Source organism: Enhydra lutris, unplaced genomic scaffold (genome assembly GCF_002288905.1).
Source record: "Enhydra lutris kenyoni isolate GAN:26980312 unplaced genomic scaffold, ASM228890v2 scaffoldscaffold7, whole genome shotgun sequence".
Taxonomy (NCBI): domain Eukaryota; kingdom Metazoa; phylum Chordata; class Mammalia; order Carnivora; family Mustelidae; genus Enhydra; species Enhydra lutris.
Window position 1 is genome coordinate 26,114,990 of NW_019154091.1, and position 11,854 is coordinate 26,126,843.

The following is an 11,854-nucleotide window of genomic DNA, read 5'->3' on the forward strand; positions in this document are numbered from 1 at the left end:
TATTTTTTTTAATGGGAGGCTACTTAGATTTTTTCTTTATTCTCACGTTGGTTTTGAAGGTGGACTCATTCAAGAATTTGCTCATTCCAACTAAATCATTTAATCTATTGACAAAAAGTTATTTGTTAGTTTCATTTATTATTCTTCTAATTTCTCCTCCAGGATCTCTAGTAGTGTCCCTTGTTTTATTTCTGATGTTGGTAATTTTTGTTTCCTCTTTTTTTTTTTCATAACCGGTCTTGCTAGGGAGTTACCATTTTTATTAACCCAATATAGGTAGGCTCGGCCAGGATTCCATCCGGCTACCTACTGTAAGGAGGGCTAAGAGCTTAGGCCAAAGTCAGTGTTAGGAGAGCCTAACCCGACAGAAAGGATTGAGAAATTGCAAGCCACATCAAAAACCAAATGGGAACCCTACCAATGGATGGTGTTTGAGTTCATATGATAGCTAAGATTGAAGTCAGCAAAGACGAAACAAAATAAAATCACACACATGAAAACGTGAGTTTGTTCTGATAGCTGTTGGGTCCATTATCAAAGGAACAAGACTGAGACAAAGTTACACAAAGCCTTATTCTATGCCAAACATTAGAAGTTAAACTGACCGGCCAGGGAAACGAGGCTGAGACAAAGTGAAAGTTATGTAAAGCCTTATTTTATGCCAAGCATTAGAAGTCAGACTGACCGGCCAGGGCCGCCTCCGAAGAGAGCGACGCCCCTTGGTCTTACAGGCTAGTTTTTATAGAGCACAATTGCAGACATCTACATATGTGGCTTTGGCTGATTGGATGTCTCCTACCTGTGTGTTTTAGGAAAGGTTACCTGGAACCGATATTAGTAACTGCTGAGGTGTTTATTAAACAATAAAATGGCCTTGTTTTAGGTGTGTGTTTTAGCAACAGTTACCTGGAACTGATATCAGTAACTGTTGAGGCATTTATTAAACAACAAAATGTCTACCTAGGCAACATGGAGTCACTATGGCTAAGTAGGCCCAGGCAGGCCCTAGGGGGTTAACATGTTTTAATGTGGAATCGACCCCAACATCCCCCCCTTTTCTTTGGAGATTAGTCAATTCTTTAACTTTTTAAAGGATCAGTTAGTACTGGAATTAGGATGGGAACCGCAGGTTTTGTCTGTTTTATTCCTGCAGTAAGATGTTGGAATCCCTCAGGTCCTCTATAGGATGACAGTAAACGGTCCCTGCCAATGAGACTTTAAGTTTTTCACTCGGTGGCGGTGTATCCAAACCAAGTCTTTGGGTTGGTAAGGATGTGGTTTTACCTCCGTTTCTGTCTCAGTGTAGGCAGTTCGGATCCCTGTGTGGGCTCTTTTTAAGACAGACTGTAATGCCTGCAGTGACTGGAATACAGACTGATTAGTCATTTCCACTAGGGCAACCTCTTGTAGTCATGGGCAGAGTGGAGGGGGTCTCCCAAACCTTATTTTAAATGGGGTAACCTTGTTTAAGTAGGGTGTACATTGTGCCCTAAGGAGGGCGAAGGGAAGGAGATCTACCCATCCACCGCCAGTTTTCAGAACTAACTTTGTCAAGGTTTTTTAAGAGTCCGGTTCATTTTCTCTATTTGTCCAGAACTCTGGGGCCGGTAGGCACAGTGTAGTTTTCAATTAGTGCCCACGGCCTTGGCCAATGCCTGTGAGACTGAACTCACAATTGCAGGGCCGTTGTTTGACCCAATCACGAGAGGCAACCTAAACCTAGGAATTATTTTTTAGTAGTTTTTGGCTACTATTCCTGCCATTTTATGTTTGGCAGAAAAAGTTTTTACTCAGTCTGAAAAGGTATCTATAAAAACTAACATTTTTTATTTTATTTTTGTAAAATCCACTTCCCAATAAACTCCTGGTTTTTACTTCTTTCTTTTTTTTTTTCCCATCCTAGTTTTCCCGCTTCTACTGCCTGACATTGAGCACATCTATCAACTATATCCTGAGCCATATGCCCTAATTTAGATATCTGAAATTGCTTGCCCATGAGTTCCTTAAGTTTGTGTGTCCCTAAATGAGTGCCCTGATGTATTTGGTTTACTAATTTTTTTTTTTTTTTTAATCTTCAAGGAAGAATTAACTTTTTTGTCCTGGTTTTAGCTCAATCCCCTTTTTAGTTTAATTTAGTCTTTTTTTTTTTTTTTTTTTTTTTTGTAGAGGTTTGACTTATAGCCTCTTTTTTTTTTTTTTTTTAGATTTTATTTATTTATTTGACAGAAAGAGACCACAAGTAGGCAGAGAGGCAGGCAGAGAGAGAGAGAGAAGGAAGAGGCTCACTGCCAAGCAGAGAGCCCGATGCGGGACTCGATCCCAGGACCCTGAGATCATGACCTGAGCCAAAGGCAGCAGCTTAACCCACTGAGCCACCCAGGCACCCCAATTTAGTCCATTTTTGTAAATATTTTAAATCTTCCTCTGAATAATCTCGTTTTTCTGGTAGGGCTGGAGCCGGGAGTGTAACTGGTTCTTGAGCCGTTTTCTTAGTTGTTTGCTTTGCTGTTTGATCTGCTAATTGGTTTTTTTTTTTAAAACCAGATCAGTTCCCTTTTGGTATCCTGGGCAATGCATAACGGCCACCTCTTTCAGGTCCCAAATAGTCTGGAGGAGAGCCAGTATTTTTTTGTTTTTAATTTCTTTTCCTTCTGCTATTAATAGGCCCCTTTCTTATAAATAGCCCCATGTATACGGAAAGTAGCAAAGACATACCTGTTGTTCCTAGAGATGTGTGTCAGGGCCGCTTTTCAGAGTTCCTGCTTAGGAGAAACCATCGCAGCTCCCGCATACCTCTTTCATCCGCCCCGTCTGTGAATAGAGTCTGGGAGGGGAGTGTCTCTTATTCCTGTGACCTGGGTTAGGACCTCCCTGCAGTTGTGTGGGTGGGGCAGGTGTATCGGTTGGTTGGTTACCTGTTTCCTGGACTCAGTGAACACACTCCTTCTTGGAGATCAAAGTCTAAATAAGTGGCCTGTCCCCCGCAAACATGACTCATAGTCCTCAACGGCTATTAGCAAGTACTGTGGTCAGTCAGCTCCTCTGGCAGCAATGTGGCTGGATTTAGCACCGCTGGGGACCAGAAAGTCACTTTCAGTTTATTGAGGAGGAGGGCCTGATACCCCGTCACTCGGGTGTTTGTTCTTGTCCAGGTGAGCTGGCCTTGGAACATTTTCTGTGGGTTGGACCACTCAAAAGCAAAGAGGGGCTGAGACTCTCTTGTATTCTTGAGATCTAAGACAGTATATATGGTTCTCTTGGGGCTCAGGAGGGAGAGTAGGGTATAGGGGTTAGGCACCATTGGGTGGATATCTTCAATCCATTTGTTAACTTCCTGCAAGTCTTGAAGAGGTTGGTATTCCCCAGTTTTGGCCTTTTGACAGGAAGCAAAGGTGTGTTCTGTGGAGTTCCCTTTCTTTACTTCCCAGGGGAGGGAGTACTGCCGGATGCGAATAACCGTAGGCCAAATTTAAAGTCCTTTTTGTTGTTTATTTATGTCTTTTTGTGCCATTTGCTCCTTGTACCCAGTCTTCCTCTTCAGATAGTTTCCCCATAGCTCTAGTAATGATGAAAATTGGGCTTCCATGTCCATCAAAAAATCAATTGATTTCCCCTCTACCTCAATTTTTACCCAAGGCTCAGGGAGGGCCTCTGAACCATGGCCCCTTCAGTCTCTGGTGGCCAGCATTGTCATCTTTTGTTGGGACACTCCTTGGCCCAGTGTCCTGTTTTTTGCAGTAAGCACACTGATCTGAAGCTAAGGCTTCCTACCAGCTTTCTCTGTACTTAGGCTTTTCTTTCCATTGACCATCTTCTATCTGCCTTTTCCCTTTCCATTGACCTCTTTTCCTTTGTTTCCTCCCCCCTTCATGTAATGCCAAAACTGTAACTATTTTTCTAGTCTGTTTTTCATCTTTTTGTGTATCTCTGTTGTTAAACATCTTTTCTGCTATTCTCACTAACTCAGTCAAATTCTTCCCTTCAAATCCTTCAATTTTCTGAACTTTTCTTCTTATATCTGGGGCTGACTGACTGGCAAAGGCAAGATTTATTGCCCCCTGATTTTCAGGCGCCTCAGGGTCTATCGGGCTATACATTTTATACTTTTCCATAAGCCTTTTTAGAAAAGCCCTTGGAGACTAATCCTTATCTTGAGTCACTGCACTAACTTTAGATAAATTTATGGGTCTCCTTGCAGTTGCATGGAGGCCTCCCAGCAGAGCCTGGCGGTAGAAACGTAGACTCTCCTTACCTTTATCAGAGTTTGGCTTCCAGTCAGGGGGTTCCTTTGGGCAATAGTTCTTCATTCGCCCGGGACTAAGGTCCCATGTTACTAATTCTGGTTTAGTTTGAATGTAGTTTTAGTTAGTTCTGGAAATTTTTATTCATTTCAGTTTCAGGATTTCAAGATATCAAAGACCTGTATTTGTCCTGGAAGTCTCCATATGAATTTTCTTTAAGGCAGAATTTATTTTATAAGAGAATTAAAATAATTATAAATGACAAAAATTCAGAATAGATATGGTTTTACAGTTTAACTGGCAAGAAAATCAGGTTACTTCTGTGACACATAACATTTTAATAATTACAATATCATGTGATGACCTTATCAAAAGGTTAAAACTTTAGGAAATGCATAGAATTTCTATAATAGTTATAGCATTTACCCGTATGTAACCCAAGGTTTATCACTGGTTTAGCAGTACTTTTTGAGTAATTAGCATACCAAGGAAAAGCCTTATGAGTCAAAGAGATCTCATTTACAATTTAAATCTTGTTGACAATTGCTAAAATTTAAGTTTTAAAGCACATGCTTAAATAGGATTACAGATAAAACAAAATATAGAAACTGGTTTCTCTGGGCAGGCAAAGAGAAAACCATTTATATTCTCTCCTTAACAGCAGATCAATTAATCTAAGAAAACTTTGTTTTTGAACAGAGAGAAAGCAGATTTTTATACCAGTGTTTTCTTAGTTTACATAATAGTCAATATTTACTTGAGTGGATCACCAATATAGATTTGTCATGACACAGGGCTTTAGTCTTTTTTTTTTTTCTTTTTTTTTAAGAACAGAAACATTTTATAGGAAAAGGTTTATTAGTCCTTTTTTTTTTTCCTTCCTGTGAATATATCCATCAAAACTGATCTAATATGGTTAAATTTCCAACATATTTCATTGTTCTCTTTCAAACCTATAAACCAAGGCAAATAAAGGTCACTTTCCCCAAGTCTTTAATGACTTACTAAATACCCTCAAGTTTAGTTTTTATTATTTTCTCTCAAGTTCTGGTGCAACCAGATATTTTTAAGACAAAACTACTTACTCTCTTAGGCCCTCTTTTTTGTGTGTGTAGTTTTTCTAAACTTACTATGAGTCATCAGTCAACTGCCTTTCCTCTGTGTTTTTTAGACAACATTAAAATTTTTAATAAAAACCTTAACAGCGTTTTTCTTTTGGTAGTCTAGAATACATGGAGTCATTTCATGTGATTTATTATTCTGATGTGCTACATTTTAAAATTCATTTTAATTTTCATCTGTTCTAACCATACCTAAAATTTCTTTTTTGAAGACTTTTCTTCATAAACCTTTTACAACATTTTTTGCATCTAGGTTTTGTCCCAAGCCATTTTTTTTTCCAAACAATTATTTCATTTAGGAAAAAATTACCTTTTGTCTTTAACAAAATGTATTTCTATTTCTTATTTTTTTTTCTATTTCTTATTTTTTTATCTCCTGCTTTTTACATATAGGGTTGTTTTCTCTTACTTTCATCAGTCTTAGTTATAGTTAGCAGAATTTTTTATTCTTAGAAATACTTTAGTCTCTAGTGATGGCTAAGTATTAACCAATTGTGAACAATTACAACAGAATTCTGTAGATGGCAAATTTATGAATCAGTCAAGCACAAAACATGTTTACCAACAGATTTAAATTTTTTGCAGTAAGAAGTCAAGAGCACAAACTTGGTTCTAGTAATTAATGCTTTAGTATTTTATCCTATTTGGTTAAGACCTAGATGTCCAACAAATTTAATTCCATTTGTCATCCAAGCAAACCTTTAAAGTTTCAGGTTATGAAAGACTTTGAAAGTTACTTTAACAATTACCCATTAAAACTTTGAGACAGACAATTAATCATCAGTTTAGTTATTTCTTTGCTAATAGATTTTAACAAATAACATGAGCTTATTTGACCTTTGGTAAACTTTGATTGAAGTTTCACATTTACTGCTGTAACTTTAAAGACATGTCTACCTTGATTAAACCAACAAACTTTACTTAGTTTAAATACTGATTTACATTTCACCTGGAACCACTCCACTTCTAATGTTTACCTGAGACATGGGTGGGAAGATCTGGGGTGGGGGGGTGTTAGGTCCAGAGGGTGCTCTTTTTGTTCCAGTGACAGTGAAGAGAGAAGGAGCCATGGTGCAGGAAGCACCAAGGATGGTCTAGAGGCCAGTTATGCCAGTTATGCAAGCCGCACCCAAGTTGGTGCAGAAACAGAAGGGGGAGACAGAAGAACAAAGAGCCACCAGAAGGCTCTGCCAGCAAAGGGGAGGGGCTAGGTAGTCCAGGTTGGGCCAGAGAAGGCAAGGAACTTCCCCGAAACAAAAGGAGTTTTGGCCGCTGCTTGGGAATATTCCTTAAAGTCTCTGTCTCGAGTTAGACCAACCACAGTTGGCTCTAGTTATAGCCATTAACACAAGAAATAAGCAAGGGAGAAGTCCCACATCTATTAGGAGGAATGAAGAGATGAAAGTCAGAGTACCCTTACTCTCTGCTTGTCCCATTTCTTCAAACACAACAAACAACACAACAGACAACAAAAAGACAAGACACAGACAACCACAGACCCAGCGGCCCTTGCCCAGAACCTACCGCTGGTGGGGATTTTCTCGGTCCCCTACAAACATTCGCTGGTGGGGATTTTCTTGCTCCCCTAGAAACTAGCAACAACAGACAACAAAAAGACAAGACAAAGACACACAGACCCAGCGGCCCTCACCCACTGGTGGGGGTTTTCCCGGCCCCCTACAGACCCAGATGACCGCCTGGGGGGCTCGGACCCCCAGACGATCTACCAGAAGAGGGATGGGGCGTCCCCGAATCCACTCCAGCCCTGGGGAGCATGGCTGCGTCCAGCTTCTCCCCAGTGGGCCATACCCTGGAGCTCCACAACCAGACAGACCAGATCTCATAGAATATGGAGATCTTACCTCCCGAGGCTTTTCCCGGAAATTCTGACGCTGGCTCAGGTCTCGTCGTTTGCTCCCGGACGAGCCCCCATATGTTGGGTCCATTATCAAAGGAACGAGACTGAGACAAAGTTACACAAAGCCTTATTCTATGCCAAGCATTAGAAGTTAGACTGACTGGCCAGGGAAACGAGGCTGAGACAAAGTGAAAGTTATGTAAAGCTTTATTTTATGCCAAGCATTAGAAGTCAGACTGACCGGCCAGGGCCGCCTCCGAAGAGAGCGACGCCCCTTGGTCTTACAGGCTAGTTTTTATAGAGCACAATTGCAGACATCTACATATGTGGCTTTGGCTGATTGGATGTCTCCTACCTGTGTGTTTTAGGAACGGTTACCTGGAACCAATACTAGTAACTGCTGAGGCGTTTATTAAACAACAAAATGGCCTTGTTTTAGGTATGTGTTTTGGTAATAGTTACCTAGAACTGATATAAACAAAATGGCCTTGTTTTAGGTGTGTGTTTTAGCAACAGTTACTGGAACTGATATCAATAACTGTTGAGGCATTTATTAAACAACAAAATGTCTACCTAGGCAACATGGAGTCACTATGGCTAAGTAGGCCCAGGCAGGCCCTAGGAGGTTAACATGTTTTAACGTGGAATCGACCCCAACAATAGCCCTTTGTGGGTTTTGAGGAGAACAGCTGTCATCAATGAGACAGCAAATTGCAACTTCCTTAGTAGTTGCGAGAATGTAGGTCACACTTTGGTTTAAAACAAAAAGAACACGATGGGGCACCTGGGTGGCTCAGTGGGTTAAAGCCTCTGCCTTCGGCTCAGGTCATGATCCTGGGGTCCTGGGATCAAGCCCTGCATCAGGATCTCTGCTCAGCAGGGAGCCTGCTTCCCCCACCCCCACCCCCCGGCTGGCCTCTCTGCCTACTTGTAATCTCTGTCTGTCAAATAAATAAATAAAAATCTAAAACAAAAACAAAAACAAAAAAACAAAAATAACATGAAACTTAGAACTAAATATATATATTATTTGTTATTTTTAAGAAAGACATTATCTGCTCGTGTTGAGCTGGAAGATATGCAGGTATGAAATCGTGGGTTTGCATGAGCAGGGAGGTCCAAGCAAGCAGTCCATTTAACACAGTCTTCTGCATTTCAAATTTCACTCTTTTCAGTTTTTTTTTGTAAAGAGAGAGAGTGGGAGCTCAAGTACAAGTGTGGGGTGGAAGGGTGGACACAGGGAGAGGGAGAATCCCAAGCAGGCTCCACACTCAGCACAGAACCCCATGCAGGGCTCGATCTCACAGCCCTGAGATCAGGACCTGAAACCAAAATCAGGAGTTGGACATTTGACTGATTCACAGAGGAACCCCCTGAGGTTGTGTTTTGAAGGGAGAGATAGCTGCACAACAACTCATCCACAGTGACTTAACTTCAATGGGGTATGATTTTTCTAAAATAGCAAGAAGTCCAAAGGTGGAGAGTGCAGGGCTACTGCAGTAGCAAAATGATGCCCTTATTTCCAGCACTTTCTGTTTTCCTATCCCACCATCCTTAGCATGTGGCTTTTGTACTCATGCTTATTTCATGGTCACAGGGCTATGGCTCCATCCGTGGCTTCATGTCCACACTCCAAGTACAAAGAAGAAAGAGGAGGAGGGGGCGGATGGTTTCTATTTCGGACTGGGGACACAATGGAGATAGCTAGTTGCTGCTTTGTGTAGGGGGCACGAAAATAAGTTGCCTCTGGAGAAGTTATTCAGAAAGCTGCATCATTCATGTCTCCCCCCTCATTGCCAACTCCCTTTCTTTGATACAATTCAGTTAGTGATCTACCTTTATCACCTGCAATGTGAGTTGAAACACATTCTTTTAACCTGGAATATTCCTCCTTAATGCTCCACCACAACTCCCCTGCCATGTTTTGCCTAGTAATTTTGTTGCTGAAACCAACCTTCCCTTCCCTTCCATTGCTCAATACTCAAGAGACCAGTATTGATTGAAAAGGACTAGGCTTTATTCAGGAGGCCAGCCACCTGCGGAGGAGGAAGACTATGGTCTCAAAGCCAACTCCAGGCTTTCTGCCTCCCAAGAGGGTTTTAAAGGGATAAGGTGTGGTTTATCAGTGAGGGGGGTGCAGTGGCCTACGACATTTCCTTATTCATGGAGATTTCGTGGTGCCCATTTACAGCTTTCCATGAGAGAGGCTTTCTGTGTTGTACAATTCCTGTCCTGTGATGTGCAAGGGCTTTCAGTGCTTCTTCCGGAAAGAAAAATAAGATTTGTAGCCGTGAAAGGAAGGTTAGTAATTCAATCATGTAAAATGAATACCTGCTAAAGGTCACAATGCCAGTTATGAAGATCAAGGAGGCTACAATTACTTAAAGTTCCTGTTTTAATTTTCATTTATTCCTCTGCTTAGTGGTTGAGATGGATTATTGAGGGCACCACTTCATATTACATTTCTTGCTCCTTTGTGTCTGTCTTATACTGTCTGTCTATAAAATGCTATTATTCCTTGATCTTTTGGTATCTAAGTTTGGGTTTGTACATATGGATAGTCTTGTCTTTTAGCCTTTTTTGCATTTGTCAAGGCCTCAGTCATGAAATCAAACGTCCCAAAATTGTCAGTAGCAGAGAAAACCTAGTTGTAACTTCTTACTCCCACAGATGCTGAGCCATGTAACTTTGGGATAGGTTAATGGACTAAAATGTAAGCATGTCTTTAGTAAATTATAAGCTGGACATGAAACAAGGGCAATTTCAGGGACCTAACCCTGTCACAGCTTACACAAATAAACATATCTTGTTTTCTCAGTCACTAGCACTTCTCTCCTCTGAATGTGACTGATGGGTGTCAACATGACTCGTCCATACATTTTTCTGACTGATCCATATTTTAAGATGAAAAGCTCATGGCTTTTCTTTAAGTCCAGCATCTAAATGATGGTATTTTTAAGTCTGGTTCCCTGTGTCCTACTTGCCAAGACAAATGGTTAGACCACTGGTCATTGACTGAATCCTTATCTATCTATCTATCCATCCCATCTGCTTATCCCAGTAAGGGTTTGTGTTAGATATACTGTATATAACTGTCCATATCGCTGATTACGCACCCCCCCCCCAAGTTTTTCTTTATTTCATAGAGAGAAGTAAGAGGAGAGAGCACAAGCAGGGGAAGTGGCAGGCAGAGGGAGAAGGAGAAGCAGGTTCCCCTTGGAGCAAGGAGCCCAATGCAGGCTTTCTCCCAGGACCCCAGGATCAAGACCTGAGCCGAAGGCAGATGCTTAACCAACTGAGCCACCTGGGCACCCCACTTTTCTTTTACTAGAAATTTTCTGTTAGCTGGCATTCTTTCAGAAAAATAATCTTCTCCATCAATCAAGCATTGCCATCTGCAAATCAAGCGCTATCTTGTTTTTTCTTTCTGCACATAGAGACTCATATAGTGGGGAACACGCCTTCAATGTCAGAAGTAAATCATCTTCTAGCCCCAGGGAGATGGCTTCTCCTTATTTACAAACAGGTACCTGAATATATCATTCCCATTTAATTGGGTTATTTTGATGAGCTGCGTGTTTTTTATTTAAATGCTTCTCTGACAATGCCCAGGTTCTTACTGGCATCTTTGATCTTAAAACTAATGGGGTCCTTTATTAGTAAAGTCTCAACCAGGGCATTCAGCCCAGTAGAATGTCTATGATTGCCTTTCAAAGGGAAAATGGCAAGTAACTGGATCAAGTATCCTTAATTCAAAAAGTGCAACGTTTTTTCCTGCAGCCCTCCTTCAGTCTTCTGCCGGAAGTAGTTTTCTGTTATGTCCCTCAGGGTCCGAGTCATTAAATTCACCCATGCCTTTCAGCTTTGATTACTCCAAGGCTCCCACATAAAGAACCCATCCTTACTTGCTCAGTGACAGCAGCAGGTTTTCCGACTCACTCACACCATTCTCACCATAGATGCGCTCTGCTATTCCTCCTAGCAGAATGGGCTAGCCTACCATCTTTCACTCTTAGCGCTGTATCCTTCTCTCCCCTCGGTATTGACATATGTTTCATGTCCTACAATCTGAGTTACATTGGCATTGAGCCAGGTACCTAGAAACCCAGGAAAAGTTCTGTCACTGATCCTCTCAGGTCATTATAATGTGACCTCATCACACAGCTTCAGACATTTCTAGCCTGACTGTCCATTGAAATTTTCATATCATAGTCCAGGAATTATTTTCCTTATGGAGGAGAGTCTTTAATCAGAATTGCCTCCCACTTTTCTTTCTTTCTTTCTTTTTTTTTTTTTTTTTTACAATTAATTCCCTTTTATCTCCTCCTCGGAATCTTAAAAGCTGTGAGATATGCTGCATATCTGCTTTGACCCGTGTGAGATGTTAGCTACTATAGGGGAATCTTCTTTACCCACTTGGGCAACGCGGAGGCTTATCCCTCAGATCTCTCATCAAGATAGAGCCTGTCACAAGGCATGCAGTTAGCTGATGGCCTCCAGCCACAGCACTTCGGAATTTGCTACAGCATCTTAGCCAAGGCTCTACTTATCCTGGGTGAGTATAGTCAGTGACTGAGAATGACAGTTGCACTAATCCATAGCTGCTATCAACCTAGATAAAGAGGTAAACTGAG